Here is a 16725-nt window from a genome sequence, read left to right as displayed (position 1 = left end):
CTTCCCTGCAACTGAAGCAATTTTTCACCTTTCATTTATCCAAAGCACTCCAACTTCTGAATGTATGGATTTCCGTCAACACTTTTCAGCTGAGTTTATTTTTAATGTTGAACCTTAGGAAAAAGTAAACTGAGGGTTAGCCTAGCAAGTGAGACTCTTGAGTGCTCACCAAGTGCTACATCAATGAAAGCACTGTCTAGACATCTAGACAATATAAAATAACTCACAGGAGAAGAGGTTTTGAAAAGGAATCAGATATGTGTCTGTGCCACAGACCCTCTGGGTCCCTTGTCTGCATGGAACAGGTCTCTGGGTGCATATGGGCAAGGAGTTTGCAGGAATGACAGACAGACCAACAGGCGAGATAGTGTAGAATCTGAATGTATTTTGTCAGGTCCAGCATTAAACTTTTTAGACAGCAGAACAGCAAGAAACCAGATGATATACAATCCACCAAGTTACAGTGATGCAAAACAAAAGGAATGTATACATCAAAAAAAGGCGGGGACAAGGGAGCCAGGTGTAAAGGTAGTCTATTGTTAAGCCCATCACCAGGGGTTCTACTTTAACAGACCTTCTCAAGACTACTGCAATACCACAACCCCCCTATTTCCTGGGCCCTGATAATTTCTAGTAATTTTTAAGTATCTGTGGAGAATCTCCATTTGTCAGAAGAATACACCAACTTGCTTCTAATATGCAATGTAGCCTGTACTGAAGATTTCTGTCTCAGTGGGTTTCCCTGGCTCTTTAATGGTAAACACTCTGCAGACCAGCCTTGAGCTGCTTTGGCTCCATCTTTTGTAATGCTTAATTAATTACTGAATAGGTAACTTCCTTACTGCATTCCTATCAGATTCCAAGCTCCTTGGCTCTGGAACCTTGGAACACTGGTGGGCACTTACTTATGTCAGATTTCAATCTTAAAAGACACTTATAATAAGATAATACTAAAAGAGAGTACGTGGATCCATACACCAGACTAAAGTGGGAATAGGGTATGAGTATATGGGTTAATGAGAACTCCAATGCTCCAGGAGGTGAGTTTCCATGAAACTTGTTGCCTCATGAGTGCCCCCAGGCCTCTTGGCCTGCCAAGAAAACTTCACTGAAGTGTGTGTAGTATGTCTGGATATCTCACAACTAATTTTATGATTCCAGGGTGTAGAAACTTGTATTACTGTGATTTTCCTAAGGACAAAAAAATAAAACCAGATTTTTCTTTAGTAATGCAGGTGGTACATGATACAACAGCATTTAAACAACAGAGACAACAATTCTGCCTCTCTTTGGCCTATATTGAAACATCTTGTAGTGTAACTACTCCGTCTATAGGAACATGAAATGCATCTGGACCTCCCAGATACCAGGCTAAACATAGTTCTTAGTACATACTCTGGACAGTACTCTGAAACTTATTGGAATTTAAAAATAGAGCAATCCTATGCTCTTGAGTAACACAGATATTTTCCAGTATGCATGGCAAGCAATTATCTGTGATGGATTTTAGTGAGCAACCTACTAAGTGCCAGCCTAATAGTTTGTTCATAACATTTTCTTTCCATTCAATGCCATCTAAGCTTTCTCTGAGAACATGTATTCTCAGAACAAAAGGGGAAATATTTTATCAGAATGTCTTTGAGTTCTTTTACTTAAAAATATGTAACAGGTTTTTGATACTGCAAAAGAAATTACCATAAAATAGGATTGTAGGGAGTTTGTCATAAGATAGTCTACAGTTGGCATAGATATGTTCTTTTCTCAAGTAACTCAAAAGGCACAAGAGAAAATTAGAAGGCAGTTCCATCCTCATAGCAAGGACATAGTTTCACACTTCATAAAATTATATCCTGTTTCATAGTGCTGAGGCACCCCAATTTGGTTTATTAATATTTAATGAACATAAGGCAACAAGCTTCTATGTGGGGTTTTCATATTCCAGTTGGGTGGATTTTCCTTGACCTCACCCTAGTCTCCCACAAAAAAGATCCATGATGCCATTGCCTATACTGGACTATGTTTACTCAGCATCATTCCTTTTTATTTCTATTGAATCCCCACCAGTTTCCTTTAAAGTTTACTTTAAATTTTAAAAGAAATAAAGTATTATAATTTCAGAAACACAGGTGGAGATAGAAAATGCAATAAGCACAGTAACCCATGCTCAGAAGACAAATACCATGTATTCCTTCTCATTTCCTAGACTGTAATAAAAATCAGTGTATTAAGGTCAGTGCAAATATGGATAAAGATAAAGACAGTAGAAAGAGGCCATGTGAATCATACCATCTTTTTTCAGGTCATGAGCCAGAGGACACTCTGATCTCATAGAGCCTAATTGTTACATGCTTCTCTCCAGTACAAAGAACCCTTACTATAAGTCAAAAGACTTTTTCTCCAACATGAAATCTCTAAATTCTTCTCCTTCCATTGTTATAGAATATTAAAAAAAAAAAAAACTTAACTGAAAAACTCAGGCCAACACAAGTATTGAGAGAGTAGAACTTTAAGAAGCCATCTAAAATGTATGCATTGCTAAGAAAGTGTATATGCTAAAAATTCTCTGTGAAAATATCTTATTTAAAGTTGTTTATTTTCTTTCTCCCACTGTTTGGTGATTGTCACAGAGGCCTCAGAGGACAACATGATCCTCAATGACCACTAGTTGCTTCAACTTTTCCTCTTCTTCTTGCTCTTTCTCCTCCTATTTGTCTTCCTCCCTGTGTTCTAGAACTTGTTCAACTACCCACTCCACCCTTTGGTGCATGATTACATCAACTACCTCCTATTTCTCCCTTTGATTTTCTTTATCTTTATATAACAATAGAGGACTATGCCTTGGATCCCTAAACAATTCTCCTTACTTAATGACAGAGACCCAGTCCCAGGCATGATTGTTCTCTTGTTGAGTGGGCCTTAAATCCAACCAAGACTTCCGTTACCAAGGTACATGTAGCATTATTGCACCCATAGAGTTACAATGCCATGGTAATCACTATTGTGGTTCATAGGCATCATAGTTGGGTAAGCATGTTAGTTGATCTCCTCCCTTGGAAACTTTCATCCTACTGTGAAATTATGAAAGCTCCTCACAAGTGAGAAAACTCCTGGGTCACATCATTTTAAAAACCTAACACAGAATAAGTACTGTGAGAATAGCTATGCTGTTATGCAATATTGTAATACTGACAACCTTAAAACCCATGAATATGCACATGCAGAAGGTGAGACTGTATAAAAAATTATGATGAAAATTGTTACAATGCAGAAATAAAAATTTATACTTGACCAAAGATATCATAATATAAAAAAGTTATATGTTCTTAAAATAACAAAAAGACAATGGGAACTTCTTACAGATCTACATAAATTCTTATGACTGTTGCAAATAAAATTTCTTCATCTAATTTCATATTTTCATGCATTACTTAAGTAAAATTTTGTACTCTTTTTTCTGCAGACCATTTTATTTCAAAGTATTCTAGAAATCAATGTGTGTTTGATAGGGTTGTATATATATAAACAATGATAAACTACCTCCTAAGCCTATGCGTAGTCTTAAGTATTTTCATATTATACAACATATCCTGTATGGTGTGTGTGTGTGTTAATATTTTTTATATTGTATATTTGGACAAGTTCATCTATTGTATCTTTGCCTTCTGATAGTGTTTTCCTTCTCTTTCACACATTCTATTAGTAAGGCTGTCCTTTGAATTCTTCCATCAGATTATTGGGATTTTCTGCTTCATGTTCATTTTTAGCTTGAGTCCCCCTCAATGTTTCAATCTCTTTATTGAATTCTGTTCTCAAGTACTGCACTTTCCTTCTCATCTCCCCCAGCCTTATCTTTGTGGTTTCCTGGGCATCACCTTCGTTTCCTTCCTCTTAAGCTCTTTCTCCTTGATTTCACTAAGCTGATGTTTGTGTCATTTAATACTCTGAGTCTTTGATGATGCTGATGATTGTTCATTTAAAGTCTGTGTTCTGGAGAGCATCTATTTCATTACCACTGGCAAGAATTTCTACAAGACTGGTAGGTTTTAGAAAGAAGATTTGGCTTGACCTTTCATATACTTTGTACTTCTTCAGTGAGATCTAAGCATGTTGAATACTTTGAAAAGTCCTAAGCCTGATATGAACAGAGCAGGTTGGAGTAGAAGTGAGATTATACAGGTGAATTTGGGTTCCCTGACAATTGCATCTGTTCATGTTGGGCACTCCATGAACTAATTCACCATATTTTCATCAATTGTGTATCTGTAATAGTTCACATTGGTTTCAAAGGAAAGACAAATCATTGTTTTTATAATGGAGAGCTACATTTATAATGGAGAGATACAAAGATGTAGAGCTGGCCAGTATAATGACAGTGGCATGTTACACACGCATGGGGTCAGAAGAACTACTAAATAGTTCCACCACCAGATGAGGAGCTACAGGTAATTAATGACTACTGAGAAGGTGAGAAACACTCGAGTTCAGGGACAAGCACTCACATAGGGAATGTAATCCCAATTTTTCAGGTCTGGACAGAAATAGATATGAAAAAGGGTAAATAAACTCAGTAGGTATGTTCACTGAATGCACAGGCAGGATTAGGGGATTTGTGTGGTCCTGTAGTCAGCAGAGCCAGGCCTATATACAAGTGTAGCCTCCCTTCCCCCAGCCTTAATGGTTCCACTGTTTACACCTGGATGGAGCTTGCAGCTCAATCATTCTGCCACTCGCACTGCTGGAGCCTGCCGCTTTCCTGTTCTGAAGCCATCACGTGGTCACCCTGTTACTGGACCCTGAGATTATTTGGCGGGAATCAGGTCCCCTTCCCCTGCTTCATAACTGCATGTGGAATAGTAAAATTGAGCTTTTATCACAATGCTTGTCTTAACTGCAGCTTTTCTTGCCCGCCTAGCCCTTCTTCTCTTCCAGGTTTCCAAAATGCCTTTCCAGGCTAGAACCCAGGCTGTGATCTGCTGGCTGGACCCAACATACAAGCAACCATATCCAAAGGAGTTGTTGGCACAGATCTTGGCACCACCTACTCCTGTGTGGCTGTCTTCCAGCATGAAAATGTGTAAATAATTACCATTGACAAGATTAAACACACCACACTTATCTGTGTTGCTTTCACTGACACAGAATTAACTGGGAATGCTGTGAAGTATCTGGTTTCAATGAACTCCACCAACACAGTTTTGATGCCAAATGTCTGATTGGATATAGGTTTGATGATGCTATTGTTCTGAATAATATGAACAACAAAAAACTAGCTCAATGGCATTTTGTAAAGTTTTTGGCTCAGTTTGGTTTTGGTTTGGTTTGGTGTCCTTTGCTTAGGTTTTGATTTTGTCTGCAATGTCTCTTGCATGTTTATTTTTTTAGTATTTAAGTGAAAATCTTAAAACAAACGCCTGGTTTTGTGTGTGTGTGTATGTGTGTGTGTGTGTATTTTTTATGTGTATGTTTGTGTATGTGTATGTTTGTGTGTGTTTGGATTCTTTAAAATAATTAGCAAGGCATGGTTTGATGGCATAAAGCTACAGTCATGGCCACTCAGAAGACATTGTTAATTCCAAAACCACCTACACCAGTGATTGTCAACCTGAGTGATCCCTGGGGTCATGTATCAGATATCCCACATATTAAATATTAACATTATGATTTCAAACACTTATGAAGTATTAAAAAAAAGAAACTTGTGTTTTGGGGTCACCAAAACATGAGGAAGTATAGGAAATGGTCACAGCATTAGGAAAACTGAGAATCACTGACCCAGATTATAGAGGTTCACCCTGCACATTAAAGGCACACTGCCCCAAATTTCAAAAAGAAAAAGATATCACCAATAATCGAAAACATTAAGTCCACTGTAATGCAATGCTCTGGGTTTACTCTCAGAACTAAACACAAATGACTTTCATAAGTCAACTTTGTGATATGTGAGAACAATGCATGAGACCAGATGGGTAGAAACTTATAAGTTCAAACTTAAAATACAGTTTCATTATTACTGTTTAAAACTTACAAATGAAACCGAGATAATATAAGCAGTAGAGTCATTTATTTCAGAAATTAGAAATGTTATTAGCTTGGTACCCTGAGAGACAGAGAAAGAGAGAGAGACAGAGAGAGAGAGACAGAGACAGAGGCAGAGAGAGACAGAGACAGAAAGATAGAGCGAAAGAAAAAGACAAGGACACAGAGAGAGAAGGAGAGAGAAAAAGAGAGAAAGAGAAAGGGAGAGAAAGAGAGACAGAGACTGAGACAGAGTGACAGATATTATGTGACTAGCAATAGAGAAACAAGTACTCAATAGTGAGCTTAATGCTCTTTCTCACTATTCTTACTAAGTACTCTGTTATAATCACAAGAAAATTCAGCTTTTTAAATATTTGTACTTCCCAAATACCATTTAATTTTAACATAACATATCAAATAACATGAGATTAACACATAAGTTGTCCTATAAGAACAATCAGAATAAATAACTCAATAACTCATCTCCTTTTTCTTTTCTTTTCTTTCTTCCTTCCTTTCTTCCTTCCTTCCTTCCTTCCTTCCTTCCTTCCTTCCTTCCTTCCTTCCTTCCTTCCTTCCTTCCTTCCTTCCTTTCTTTCTTTCTTTCTTTCTTTCTTTCTTTCTTTCTTTCTTTCTTTCTTTCTTTCTTTCTTTCTTTCTTTCTTTAATACTCTAGATTTTATTCTACTCCTAGACACCGCCTGACTTTTCCACATCCCATACATCCTCCACCCAACCCTCTCTCCAGAAGGATGTCACTACCACCCACCCCACCAGACCTCTAAATTCTCTGGGACCTTCAGTCTCTTAAGAGTTAGGTGCATCATCTCTGAATGAACACAGACTAGGCAGTCCTCTGCTGTATATGTGTGAGGGACCTCATGTCAGCTGGTGTATGCTGCCTGTATGGTGGTCCAGTGTTTGAGAGATCTCAGGTGTCTAGGTTAATTGAGACTGCTGATACTCCTATAGGGTCACCCTCCTCCTCAGCTTCTTACAGCTTTTCTGTAATTCAACCATAGGGGTCACCAGCTTCTGTCCATTGGTTGGTTGCAAATATGTGCATCTGAATCTTTCAGCTGCTTGTTGGGGCTTTTGGAGGGCAGTCATGATAGGTCCTTTTCATGAGCACTCCTTAGCCTCAGTAATACTGTCAGGCCTTGGGGTCTCCACTCAAGGTGAATCCCACATTAGGCTTGTCCCTGAAACTTCTTTTCCTCAGGCTCCTCTCCATTTCCATTCCTGCATTTCATCTAAGGTCCCTCCCTTTTAGTCATGAGAATCTCTCAACTCCTGAGTCTCTGGTATGCTCTGGAGCATCCCCCAAATCTCATAACTCCTAAGGTTGCCTGTTTCGATTCTTTCTGCTAACCCTCAGAGCTTTAGTTCTCCCCACCCCCATACAATATTACATTCTCCTCTTTCCCCAAACCCTGTCCACTCTCCCTCACTGATCTCTCCCTCCCTCCCTCTCCCTCCCTCCTTGTGATTGCTTTCTTCTCCCTCGAAAGTGGAACTGAAGCATCCTCACATGGGTCCTTCAGCTTGTTAATCTTTTTCAGTTCTGTGGACTATATCTTGGGTATTCTGTATTTTTTTTTTTTTTTTTTTTTTGGCTAACATCCACTTACTAGTTATTATATACCATGCATGTGTTTTGGGTCTGAGTTACTGCACTCAGGATGATATTTTCTTTTTCTGTCCATTTGCCTGCAAAATTCAGGTTATCCTCCGCTTAATGGCTGAGTAGAATTCCAGTGTGTAAATGAATCACATTTTCTGTATCCATTCTTCTGTTGTGGGACAACTGGTTGTTTCCAACTTCTGTCTATCACAAACAAGGCTTCTATAAACATAGAGGATTACGTGCCCCTGTGGTATTATGGGGCATATTTGGGTATCTACCTAACCATGTTATAGCTGGGTCCTAAGGTAGATCTATTTCTACTTTTCTGAAGAAGCTCCAGACTGATTTCCACAGTAGTTTTTACTGAGATTACTTCAAGTATCTCTCCATTTAATTTTATATTGGATATTGGTTTGCAGCAAATTGCTTTTATTATTTTATGAATGGGCCTAGAATTCCTGATCTCTCCAGTATTAATAATATGAAGAAGTACGGTGTTTTGTCAAATGTTTCCTCTGCATCTAAGGAGTTGAACTTGAGATTCTTTTTCTTTGAGTTTGTTTATATAGTAGATTACATTGTTGGATTTTCTTATATGAAACCAACCTTGCATCCCTGGGCTGGAGCCTACTTGATTGTGGTGAATGATGGTTTTGATGTGTACTTGGATTTAGTTTACAAGAATTTTATTGAGTATTTTTGCATAGATATTGCAATAATTTTATTGAGTATTTTTGCAGGGAGATTAGTCTGAAGTTCTTTTTTTTTTTTTTTTTTTTTTTTTTTTTTTTTTTGCTTGGCTCCTTGTGTGGTTTAGGTATCAAAGAGATTGTGGCTACATAGAATGAAGTAGAGTTAATTTTGTATCTGGAAACTGCTGAATTGTTGATCAGCTTCTATTTCTTTCTGTTTCTATTTTATGGAATAGTTTGAGAAATATGGGTATCAGCTCTTCATTGACTGTCTTATAGAATAATACACCAAATCTATCAGGCCTTGGGTTTTATTGGTTGGGAGGTTTTTAATAACTGCTTGTATTTCCTTATAGGATATGGGTACATTTCAATAGTTTCCATGCTCAGAATATAACTTTGGTATGTGTTATCTAACTAGAAAAACGTCCATTTCATCTAGATTTTCCAGATTTTTTGTGTAAAGGCTTTTGTAGTAGGTGCTTAGGATTTTTTTTTAATTTCCTTGTTTCTGTTATTATGTCTCACTTTTCATTTCTGATTTTGTTAATTCGTATAACATTTTTGGGCCCTTTAGTTAGTTTTGCTAGGGGAATATGTATCTTCTTGATTCTTTCAAAGAACCAGCTTTTGGAGTTTTTGATTCTTTATATTGTTCTCTTTGTTTCTGTTAAGTGATTTCAGCCCTGAGTTTGACTCTTTCCTGAGATCTACTCCTTTTGGATGAGTTTGCTCCTTTTTGTTCTAGAACTTTCAGGTGTACTGTTGATAGTGAAAGATCTCTCCAGTTTGTTTACCAGGGTATGCACCACAGGTCCTCATGTATTTATCTGAAACAAAATCACATTTTGAATCAATACACTGCGTCCTAAGGAAGGCTCAACCCCTTAGTGACTGACTATATTCAGAAATGAAAATAACTCAGAAACACACTATAATATTGGCAATGATTCTTCCTGTCTGTAAATCATCAGCTGAAGTTGATTTCTGAAGTTATCTCCTGATTTGTGTTTCTTTATTGCCAATAAAATTATATTACAACAAATATAAGTACTGAGAGTTTTGGTCCTCCATCCTCCACCACTCAAAATTAACTCACCAGAGTGTTTCAGACCAACACATTCACAGGCTAAGAAGTTTCTGTAAAGTAGGTACCCGGGAATAGGAATTCCTTTAACTTCACGTTAAGTGTTGCCCATCCATCAGATGTACCATTTTAATGGGCTACCTAGAAGATATTCTTGTTTCATTACTGTAAGAATAAGTACCGACACAAAAACAATGAGTCACAAACTGTATTACATTTTGAAAACTTACACAAACACCAGAAAAGTATTCATGTTGATCACCTAGAATAGTAAGTGATTCCAAAAAAGTAAGCCATTCCCTATTCTCCCAAGTGTAACTTACGGTTCTTTAAAATTCTTTTTTTTTTATTACGTATTTTCCTAAAATACATTTCCAATGCTATCCCAAAAGTCCCCCATACGCCCCCACTTCCCTACCCACCCATTCCCATTCCCCTGGCCCTGGCATTCCCCTGTACTGGGGCATATAAAGTTTGAAAGTCAAATGGGCCTCTCTTTCCATTGATGGCCTACTAGGCAATCTCTCGATACATATGCAGCTAGAGACAAGAGCTCCGGGGTACTGGTTAGTTCATCATGTTGTTCCAACTATAGGGTTGCAGATCCCTTTAACTCCTTGCTTTAACTCCTAGCTTCTCCATTGGGAGCCCTGTGATCCATCCAATAGCCCACTGTGAGCATCTACTTCTGTGTTTGCTAGGCCCAGCATATTTTCACAAGAGTCAGCTATATCTGGGTCCTTTCAGCAAAATCTTGCTAGTGTATGCAATGGTGTCAGCGTTTGGAAGCTGATTATGGGATGGATCCCTGGATGTTGCAGTCTCTAGATGGTCCATCCTTTCATCACAGCTCCAAACTTTGTCTCCGTAACTCCTTCCGTGGGTAATTTGTTCCCAATTCTAAGATCAGGCATAGTGTCCACACTTTGGTCTTCATTCTTCTTGAGTTTCATGCGTTTAGCAAATTGTATCTTATATCTTGGGTATCCTAATTTTTGGGCTAATATCCATTTATCAGTGAATATATATTGTGTGAGTTCCTTTGTGATTGTGTTACCTCACTCAAGTTGATGCCCTCCAGGTCCATCCATTTGGCTAGGAATTTCATAAATTCATAATTTTTAATAGCTGAGTAATACTCCATTGTGTAAATGTACCATATTTTCTGTATCCATTCTTCTGTTGAGGGGCATCTGGGTTCTTTCCAGCTTCTGGCTATTATAAATAAGGCTGCTATGAACATAGTGGAGCATGTGTCCGTTTTACCAGTTGGGACATCTTCTGGATATATGCCCAGGAGAGGTATTGCTGGATCCTCCGGTAGTGCTATGTCCAAATTTCTAAGGAACCTCCAGACTGATTTCCAGAGTGGTTGTACAAACTTGCAATCCCACCAACAATGGAGGAGTGTTCCTCTTTCTCCACATCCTCGCCAGCATCTGCTGTCACCTGAATTTTTGATCTTAGCCATTCTGACTGGTGTGAGGTAGAATCTCAGGGTTGTTTTGATTTGCATTTCCCTGATGATTAAGGATGTTGAACATTTTTTCAGGTGCTTCTCTGCCATTCGGTATTCCTCAGGTGAGAATTCTTTGTTCAGTTCTGAGCCACATTTTTTAATGGGGTTATTTGATTTTCTGGAGTCCACCTTCTTGAGTTCTTTATATATATTGGATATTAGTCCCTTATCTGATTTAGGATAGGTAAAGATCCTTTCCCAAATTGTTGGTGGTTTTTTTGTCTTATTGATGGTGTCTATTGCCTTGCAGAAGCTTTGCAGTTTCATGAGGTCCCACTTGTCAATTCTCGATCTTACAGCACAAGCCATTGCTGTTCTATTCAAGAATTTTTCCCCTGTGCCCATAACTTCAAGGTTTTTCCCCACTTTATCCTGTATAAGTTTCAGTGTCTCTGGTTTTATGTGAAGTTCCTTGATCCACTTAGATTTGACCTTAGTAAAAGGAGATAGGAATGGATTGATTCCCATTCTTCTATATGATAACAACCAGTTGTGACTGCACCATTTGTTGAAAATGCTGTCTTTCTTCTACTGGATGGTTTTAGCTCCCTTATCGAAGATCAAGTGACCATAGGTGTGTGGGTTCATTTCTGGGTCTTCAATTCTATTCCATTGGTCTACTTGTCTGTCACTATACCTGTACCACACAGTTTTTATCACAATTGCTCTGTAGTAAAGCTTTAGGTCAGGCAGCGTGATTCCATCAGAGGTTCTTTTATCCTTGAGAAGAGTTTTTGCTATCCTAGGTTTCATGTTATTTCAGATGAATTTGCAGATTGCACTTCCTAATTCATTGAAGAAATGAGTTAGAATTTTGATGGGGATTGCATTGAATCTGTAGATTGCTTTTGGCAAGATAGCCATTTTTACAATGTTGATCCTGCCAATCCATGAGCATGGGAGATCTTTCCATCTTCTGATATCTTCTATAATTTCTTTCTTCAGAGACTTGAAGTTTTTATTATACAGATCTTTCACTTCCTTAGAGTCACGCCAAGATTTTTTATATTATTTGTGACTATTGAGAAGGGTGTTGTTTCCCTAATTTCTTTCTCAGCCTGTTTATTCTTTGTGTAGAGAAAGGTCACTGACTTGTTTGAGTTAATTTTATATCCAGCTACTTCACCGAAGCTGTTTATCAGGCTTAGGAGTTCTCTGGTGGAATTTTTAGGGTCACTTATATATACTATCATATCATCTCCAAAAAGTGATATTTTGACTTCATCTTTTCCAATTTGTATCCATTTGATCTCCTTTTATTTCGAATTGCTCTGGCTAGGACTTCAAGTACAATGTTGAATAGGTATGAAGAAAGTGGACAGCCTTGTCTAGTCCCTGATTTTAGAGGTATTGCTTCCAGCTTCTCACCATTTACTTTGATGTTGGCTACTGGTTTGCTGTAGATTGCTTTTATCATGTTTAGGTATGGGCCTTGAATTCCTGATCTTTCCAAGACTTTTATCATGAATGGGTGTTGGATCTTGTCAAATGATTTTTCCGCATCTTAAGAGATGATCATGTGGTTTTTGTCTTTGAGTTTGTTTATATACTGGTCAAGTTCCCTAGTCAACATGTAGAAGTCATTCTCTTACTTTACACTCTGCATGGCATAGCCTTTTGGTGAACTAAAGGAGGATCTGCAAGTAAATATGAGAGCTCAGACTGAGGTAGAAAACTGAGAGAAATTAAGTTGGTGTCAACATGGAATGTTAAAAGCCTCTCCAAAACTGAAGAGGGCATACCAAAGAAACTTAAAAGGGTTACAAGGCAATGTCTATGGATACAAGTTTGGCCATGAATGGCCCATGGCATCTTCTACCAAAGCTCACAAAATTAACCATGAAAAGGCAAGTTTTAGGGTTAGACTATATACTGTGAATGTTTGTTCTACCTTGATTCCGTCAATAATCCATAACACCTATATTACACAGCATTCATGTAACCATGGGAAAGTTTACTTAATGTGTGCATGGACCTACAGATGTTAAAAGAAAATTGTACATCATTATAAATGTGACCGCAAAGGGACAAGTTTTTAGGGTTAACCTAAACTTTGGAATTGCTGAAGGCAATGATCAAATGACAAATTATGTAAAGAACTAAACAAATGAGTGAATAAATAAATGAGTAAATTCTTCAAAATATCAGCTCCACACCAGCCTGACATAGGATCAGCAGCACAGGAACAAGAGCACATACTGCTCCTCTTCTTGACATGGTCCTTTGTGTTCTATAGTCTTCCTAGCTCACTTCAAAGTCTTCCCTTCAACTGAAGCAATTCTTCACCTTTTATCTTTCCAAAGCACTGCAACTTCCTAAAGCATTTGTTTCCCTCAACACTTTTCAGCTCTGTTTATTTTTAATGCTGAACCAAAGGAAAAATGTGCTCTGAATAGGACTCAAGAATGATTATCATTATCAAACACATAATCTTATGACTCTAGAAGTTGGAAACACATATGACTATCATTTTCCAAAGGGATAAAAAACCAGAGATTTCTTTAATCATTCTGGAGGTACATAATACAACCACAACATTTCTAAAACAAAGACAACTTTTCAGCGTCTCTTGGGCATATATTTGAAACACCTTTCATTGTAACTACTCAGTCTGTATAGTCACATGCAATACATCAGGGCCTCCCTGATGCTAGGCTAAACATTTTTTCTTTATTCTTATTTATTTATTTATTTATTTATTTATTTATTTATTTATTTTACCTCATATTTTATTCCCCATGACAAACCATCCAACATTACCACATGTCATACCTTCTCTATTTTTATTAGATATTTTCTTCATTTGCATTTCAAATGCTATCCCAAAAGTCCCCTATTTACTCCTCTCACCCCACTCCCCAACCCAGACATTCCAATTCCTGTACCTGGCATTCCCATGTACTGGAGGCTATAATCTTAAGGGCCTCTCCTCCCAATGATGGCCGACTAGGCCATCTTCTGTCACATATGCAGCTAGAGACATGAGCTCTGGGAGTACTAGTTAGTTTATATTGTTGTACTTTATTTTTATTTTTTTTTTTTTTTTTTAGTTTTTAAAATTCAGCTTTATGGCAAGTATCATTTGGATTGAACCTTCTTCCATTTCTGGTGTCTCTTGTGACCATATGGAGTTTAGATGGCAGTGAATTCCCTTCCACTAACCCAAACCCTTTCTGCACCTGGGCACAATTTTGGATAAGGAAGTAAAGAAAACAGAAAACAAAAGACTCAGACTTAATATAGAGGATTGTGTAAAGAGAACTCAACTACATTATGAGCAAAAGAGCACTCATTTCTTTCTGTAAAACAAAGCAGCACAAACAAAACAACAACAAAAACCTAACCCAGGTTTGTTAGAGTTTTATAATATCAGAGATGAGATAGAAAATTCTTGTGTGGATTTGTGACTATGTCTTATCCTGGAAAGGTAAAGAAAGAAAAGGAGTCTGTGTACATATTTAGATTATCATAATTTAGCTGAAACTACTGGAATCATAATATTTTCGACACTTCAGAGTTTAGAAGGAGTTGAATGATCAGACTTCACTGCTAATATCAACTTCTTATCTATCAGGTGCTTTACATTAATCTCTGCAAATTTTGCTGTTCTTACAATAGTTTTTCTCCTACCTCTCCTTCCACCCCTCACATCTGCCTACCCCCACCCTCCATTTGCCTTCTTGCTGCCTCATTCATTAGTCTATCTTCAAATTCTGACCTCAGCCTGAAGATGCTGGGACTAGAAGTGTACACTGCCACATTTTTTTTATTTTTTTTAAATTTTTAATATTTTTATTACATATTTTCCTCAGTTACATTTCCAATGCTATCCCAAAAGTCCCCCATAGCGCCCCCCACTTCCCTACCCACCCATTCCCATTCTTTTGGCCCTGGCATTCCCCTATATTGGGGCATATAAAGTTTGCAAGTCCAATGGGCCTCTCTTTCCAATGATGGCCGACTAGGCCATCTTTCGATACATATGCAGCTAGAGACAAGAGCTCCGGGGTTCTGGTTAGTACATCATGTTGTTCCGACAATAGGGTTACAGATCCCTTTAGCTCCTTGGGTACTTTCTCGAGCTTCTCCATTGGGGGCCCTGTGATACATCCAATAGCTGACTGTGAACATTCACTCCCGTGTTTGCTAGGCCCCGGCATCATCTCACAAGAGACAGCTATATTTGGGTTCTTTCAGCAAAAACTTGCTAGTGTATGCAATGGTGTCAGCGTTTAGAAGCTGCTTATGGGATGGATCCCTGGATACGGCAGTCTCTACATGGTCCATCCTTTCATCACAGCTACGAACTTTGTCTCTGTAACTCCTTCCCTGGGTGTTTTGTTCCCAATTCTAAGAAGGTGCACAGTGTCCACACTTTGGTCTTCATTCTTCTTGAGTTTCATGCGTTTAGCAAATTGTATCTTATATCTTGGGTATCCTAAGTTTTGGGCTATATCCACTTATCAGTGAATACATATTGTGTGAGTTCTTTTGTGATTGTGTTACTTCACTCAAGATGATGCCCTCCAGGTCCATCCATTTGGCTAGGAATTTCATAAATTCATTCTTTTTAATAGCTGAGTAGTACTCCATTGTGTAAATGTACCATAATTTCTGTATCCATTCCTCTGTTGAGGGACATCTGGGTTCTTTCCAGCTTCTGGCTATTATAAATAGGGCTGCTATGAACATAGTGGAGCATGTGTCCTTTTTACCGGTTGGGACATCTTCTGGATATATGCCCAGGAGAGGTATTGCTGGATCCTCCGGTAGTACTATGTCGAATTTTCTGAGGAACCGCCCTACTGATTTCCAGAGTGGTTGTACAAGCTTGCAATCCCACCAACAATGGAGGAGTGTTCCTCTTTCTCCACATCCTCGCCAGCATCTGCTGTCACCTGAATTTTTGATCTTAGCCATTCTGACTGGTGTGAGGTGGAATCTCAGGGTTGTTTTGATTTGCATTTCCCTGATGATTAGGATGTTGAACATTTTTTCAGGTGCTTCTCTGCCATTCGGTATTCCTCAGGTGAGAATTCTTTGTTCAGTTCTGAGCCACATTTTTTAATGGGGTTATTTGATTTTCTGGAGTCCACCTTCTTGAGTTCTTTATATATATTGGATATTAGTCCCTTATCTGATTTAGGATAGGTGAAGATCCTTTCCCAATCTGTTGGTGGTTTTTTGTCTTATTGATGGTGTCTTTAGCCTTGCAGAAGCTTTGCAGTTTCATGAGGTCCCACTTGTCAATTCTCGATCTTACAGCACAAGCCATTACTGGTCTATTCAAGAATTTTTCCCCTTTGCCCATATCTTCAAGGCTTTTCCCCACTTTCTCCTCTATAAGTTTCAGTGTCTCTGGTTTTATGTGAAGTTCATTGATCCACTTAGACTTGACCTTAGTACAAGGAGATAGAAATGGATTGATTTGCATTCTTCTACATGTTAACAACCAGTTGTGCCAGCACCATTTGTTGAAAATGCTGTCTTTCTTCCACTGGATGTTTTCAGCTCCCTTGTCGAAGATCAAGTGACCGTAGGTGTGTGGGTTCATTTCTGGGTCTTCAATTCTATTCCATTGGTCTATTTGTCTGTCACTATACCAGTGCCATGCAGTTTTCATCACAATTGCTCTGTAGTAAAGCTTTAGGTCCGGCATGGTGATTCCAGCAGAGGTTCTTTTATCCTTGAGAAGAGATTTTGCTATCCTAAGTTTTTTGTTATTCCAGATGAATTTGCAGATTGCACTTTCTAATTCGTTGAAGAATTGATTTGGAATTTT

The sequence above is a fragment of the Mus caroli genome, unplaced genomic scaffold, assembly GCF_978045245.1.
Source record: "Mus caroli unplaced genomic scaffold, Mus_caroli_1 scaffold_4, whole genome shotgun sequence".
Lineage (NCBI taxonomy): Eukaryota > Metazoa > Chordata > Mammalia > Rodentia > Muridae > Mus > Mus caroli.
Note: the sequence above shows the minus strand (reverse complement) of the source record.